At 34.1% G+C, this 5,477-nt stretch overlaps 1 long non-coding RNA gene across 1 annotated transcript; it reads right to left on the bottom strand.

Moving 5' to 3' along the window:
- Positions 1 to 3,540: 3,540 nt before the first annotated feature.
- LOC145070210 (uncharacterized) lies at positions 3,541 to 5,477 on the bottom strand. The gene is made up of 4 exons (XR_013689862.1): positions 5,081 to 5,477; positions 4,222 to 4,418; positions 3,854 to 4,094; positions 3,541 to 3,737 (listed from the first exon to the last, which is right to left on the bottom strand). It is a non-coding gene; the product is annotated as an uncharacterized LOC145070210 (long non-coding RNA).

The raw sequence follows: 5,477 nt of genomic DNA, 5'->3' as shown, positions 1-5,477 counted from the left end.
CATTGAAGTTTGAGAGTTTGATTCACCAGACAAATTTGCTTGACCAGCACGCCAAATCATTGTTGATTTAGCAGCTATAAGCAAATAGGTGAGATCAATGAGGGTCACATCGTGATCCAACATATAGTACTCTCTAACGAAATCACTATATGATTCAGGAAGTGACTGAAGAACCCAATCAACAGCCAACTTACTTGAAATCTCGACACCCAACATCCTTAACCTATCAATGTGTGACTTCATCTTTAAGACATGTACACACACAAGTTTCCCATCTTCATGTTTACTTTCCAAAAGAGATTGAGTGAGCTTGAACTTCTCAAGCCTTCGAACTTGTGGGTTAGGGAAAATAATCGGAGGAGGTGGAGGAAGTGAAACATGATCTCTTGTTCCTCGATCATATCGTGGAATATCATATTCGTTTGGAAAACTTGTTCCAAGGGATTTGGGAAGACCATGATTGTCAGAACTAGACATCTACAAAAACGGGAGAAAATTTAAGTTAGTTGATAAGAATCCTTGATGTAACACCCAAATGAAACATCGAGGCTAGGATCCAACACAATATTCTACAACCTAGAAGAGGGATGTCGTAATCTAGTTGCAGAATATTTGAAGGTAGGTAAATGACGATTTACCAATTTCCACCATGAAAAACAAAAAGGAAGTTTATGTTTTAAATGAATTGAAACTCCTAGATCTTTTGAGATTCATTAAACTTTTCAATGGCATGTTTAATCTCGATTATGCACTACTATTTGTGACTGGGATGCCGAGGATCACAAACAAGGTGTGAATAACCATACGAATCACGTGGTGCACTCAATGCTACTATCACCTAATCAATGTGTCGGTTAGCCACACACGCTCTATTGATCTATGACAAACATCGAGTCACCCTTCGCCACCAATGTCGTCCCCAAATTAGTGTGCCGGTTAACCACACACGCTCCACTAACGTTTGACAAGGGTACGCAGTGTAATTCCATGGGTTAGCATACAATTTCACATTTTGCCTAAAGTAACTATGATTTGGGAATTTGTATAAGCATTTAGTTACTTTGTACTTCATTATACTTATAATGGAAGGTTTTTGTCCTATCATACCCGTTCGGCTAATGACCCTCCACTAGTCAAGAGTGCGGTGGGTAAGCGTGGATACCCATTCAATCGCCATTTTATAGGCAATTTACTTAAACACCCCTTATAGACCAGCTTCGTGAATGAGGCCTACTAACAGTAACACTGACTTTTACTCATATATATATAATATTAGACTTTTAATGTTATATATATATATATATATATATATATATATATATATATATATATATATATATATATAGAGTGTATTTTACACTTTTAAAATACTAGGTGGTTTAATTTGGTAAATTATACTTTTAATTTAATTAAATGTAAACCAAAACTTTATGAGTTTATTAAATATTTTTTAATTATACACCTTAATTAATTAATAAAACCATAAGGGTGTGATTTGAACTTTTCAAAATACTAGGGTTTTAGAATTTAACATTTCAAAATTAAACTTTTAATCAACATTTAAATTCCAAAACTTGAGGGCAAGTTTTGAAACATTTCAAAACATTAGGGTTTAGAATTTAAATATTTCAAAATTAAACTTTTAATCAAAAAATTTAAATTCCAAAACTTGAGGGCAAGTTTTGGAACTTTTCAAAACATTAGGGTTTAACTTATTTAAATTTCAAAAACAAAACTTTTAAGTTCAAATTTAAACTATAAAACCTAAAGGGTGCAATTTGAAACTTTTTCACAAGATAATTCAAATATAAATTACAAATAATCAATATTTATCTAATAAAACAAAAGATTATCTAAATCTGACAATTATTTTCAATTTTGGCAAGGATAAACTCCAAATACTGATAAAAATCGGATTTTATTAATAAAAAACGTTTTAGGTAATTATCCACAGCCAAAACAGGAAGAAAATCGCGAATTATAGTTGTCAGACTTGCTGACTCGTCGAGTCAAGCTTGGACTCATCGAGTTCACTATGGACTCGACGAGTCACCCAGTTGACTCAGCGAGTCCAGACGAAAAACCCCAAAAAAATCCGATTTTCAGTCAAATTTCGATCAAATAAGCATTAAATTCACTAACAAACAGCCCTAGGCTCTGATACCACTGATGGGCCTTAAGCAAAACATCATTCCTATGGTGTAAATGCAAACCCTAATAGCTTTTGGATCTAGTTTGTCTAATGAACCTGCAATTGAATATCCAAAGCTATAAACCCTAGATCTATCATATAAGAACTGAAATAAGGGTTTAGTAATTACCTTTGATTGTTATATTGCAATAACAATCAATTCTTTGCTTTGATTGACTTCAGAAAGCTTAGTGCCACAAGTGCTGCACCTCTAATGGAGTCATAAACACCACTAAGCAACTAGATGAAGAAGGAGAAGAGAGGAGGCACCCAAAAATGTCTAGAAACCCTAAGGAATCAGTTACCCACATTTTGGGGCCTAAGGGGTCCTTTATATACTTGTGTGGGCTGCTAGGGTTTCAGTCAAAACCCTAATGGACAGCTTAAACTCTAAGCAGCCCATGAAACCTTCTGGATAAGGCCATGGAAGAAAATATGATGGGCTCCCATCATAATTTCATTCACCCCTTGTTCCTTTAGCATTTCTTAGCCCAATAACTCAATTATCTAATAATTGCAGTCCAGTCCCATATATTTAATTAATCTCTTTTAGCCACAAAATTAATTATCAATTAATTCTTGACTAATATTAATTAAACAATATGATTTCTCTTTTAACATATTATTCTCATAATATATTAATATATCATGATTAAACCTTTCTCTCCTTAATTCATCCTACATATTTCTATGGTGAAGGCAACCCAAAAGGACCATGCTCATAATCGAGTCAAGTACATACCAAAATAGTAATGGACTTAGACACTAATCCAACATCTTCTCCAACCCTACCCCATTTTCACCTCCATTTTTGGAGATATGAATAGTATTCCCCCATATATGGGGGAATACTATTCATATCTCCAAAAATAGAGGTGAAGTTTGGTTGCCAATTTTAGTCTCTCTCATTTTTATTTTATACATTTCTAGTTTATTTTATCTACTAATTATAATTTAAATACAATATTTAATATTTATAATATCATGTTATATGTTAATTTATATTAATTAATCATAAATATAGGGTTTCACTACTAGAAAACTTGATCAATAGCTACGGTACAATCCGTAGCTATTCCGTAGCTATAAGCAGATAGCTACGAAATTGCTACGGAAAAATGACTGTAGCATAATGACCGCTACGGAATAGTTACGGAAAATTCCGTAGCTACCATAACTACGGAATAGCTACGGAAAAAAATAGCTACGCAATCGCTACGAACCTAAATAGCTACGGATCCAAATAGCTACAGACCTAAATAGCTACAGAAATCCGTAGCTATTCCGTAGCTAACTTCGTTTTATTTTAAAAAAAATATATATTTAAAAATTTCCAATTTTTTGTCAAATACCATATTCAATTTACATTATTAAAACAACAAAACAGCAATAGCAAAATAGCAAAACAGCAACAACAACAATATCACAAAACAACAAACACAGCAACAACAATCTACAATAGCAAAAACAACAACCAACAATAGGAAAAATAGCATAAATGAATGTAATCAGTATCATTGTATAGCTGATGATCATGGGCTCCAATCTAGAATAAACCAATTGTAATTATTAAAAATAATAAATAATAAGAAGAAACTTCAATGTTAATAAAGGTACAAAATGTACACCTTTGTATTAAACAACATTGAATATATAACTTACATCTTGGGAGGAAGTCAAAAGGGCTAAGTATAAAGAGCACCAAGAAACACCTGCAAGCAAGAAATAAGATTCAATAATTCCTTCAAAACTTAGCACCTAAATGCATGTAATAATTAATAAACAAGTAAATGAAAAGAATGTTGTTGTTTCTTAACTGCAACTAAAGCAATCTGCAAAGATAAGCAACAGGTCTATAAAGGCAACTGAAACACTTGACAAATAAAGGCAACTGAAGCACTTGCTGTCACAAGAAACTCACAATCATCAGATTTCTTCAGAATTGCTTCAAGAAGAAAAAAACTTAGGGAAAAGACAAAACTACCCCCCCCCCCCCCTTAATGTCTAGTGCCAGCAGTCAAGTAACCTACCAGAATAAAAATGCATGCACCGCCAACAAAAAGTCAATTGTAGTGCCTAACATTCTTGAGAACATCATGGATCCCTGCATCCTGCTATTGGGATAATGTTGCTTCCGGGGTCAATTTGATAATTTGATAGGAGCACATAGGTCACTTGCAAGGCTGAAATGCAGCAACGTGTTTCCAATACTCATTGATACAACCACCTGTAGAAAGGTAAGATGTCATTCATTGTTGCTTTTTTCAAACACACTTATAATGTATAATTAATGAAAGACTATAGATGTTTCAACACCATTTTTAGTTAAACTGATCATGGAAGCAACTACACCAACAAACAATTTCTCAACACAAGAACAAAGACTTTGATCCTAAATAAAAAAAAAGTATTCTCAACTAATTTAGCAGTTTGTTTGATTTACTTAACTAAAGGAAAATTAACCCCTCTATGTTTAGTTATCTGAGTAGTTCAATACACCAACAAACAAGAAAAAAAGAAACAAACTCACCTTTCTGATGAGATATACTAACTTAAGTCAGCATCAACAGTTCTTAGGGATCGATATTTAACCCATTAACAACAGCCAAACTTAATCGCAGTAGCAAGAAGCACAACTTTGACAAATAGAAATTTAGATTCTATGATCTTATGAAACAAAGATTTAATAATAAAAAAAACTGAGCATGAAGTAATTGAGCAGTAGAAATCGAAAAACATAAAAAATGAAGTAATCGAGCATGAAATAATCAAGCAGTAGAAATCCAAAACTCATCTTGCGGTTGTATACATGAAGTTAATATCAACAAAAAAAACGAGGGTTTTACTTGGAGATTAAATCGAGCAGCAGAGAAGTAGTCGAGGTTTTACCTGGAGATGAAATCGAGCAATAGGGAAGAAATCGAGCGGTCGATAGTAGAGAAGAAATCGACCTCTGGAGATATGCGATGGAGAAAGAACGAGAGTCGGAGATGCGACGAGGACGGAGTAGCGGTAGTCAGGATCGCTGTAGATATGCGACGTAAAGGTTGGAGGAGGAGTTCACTGCAACCTCCGACGCCTCTTCTCATAATCTCCCAATCACCGCCAAAAACCCCCAGATGCTGGCTTCTGTTTATCTTCTTCGATCTACCAATGAACAAAGACCCTAACCCACCGTTTGTATGGAGATTGCAGATTGAAGACGAAAAGGTGGGAGATTGGAATAGGCGCCTGGATTCGTATGGGAGGGAAACAAAACCTCTAAATATTTGGGGGAAATGAAATT

The sequence above is a fragment of the Lactuca serriola genome, chromosome 8, assembly GCF_051521515.1.
Source record: "Lactuca serriola cultivar US96UC23 chromosome 8, Lser_US96UC23_V15, whole genome shotgun sequence".
Classification (NCBI taxonomy): Eukaryota; Viridiplantae; Streptophyta; class Magnoliopsida; order Asterales; family Asteraceae; genus Lactuca; species Lactuca serriola.
The sequence above is the reverse complement of the archived record's forward strand: the minus strand, read 5'-3'. Positions and strand labels throughout refer to the sequence as shown.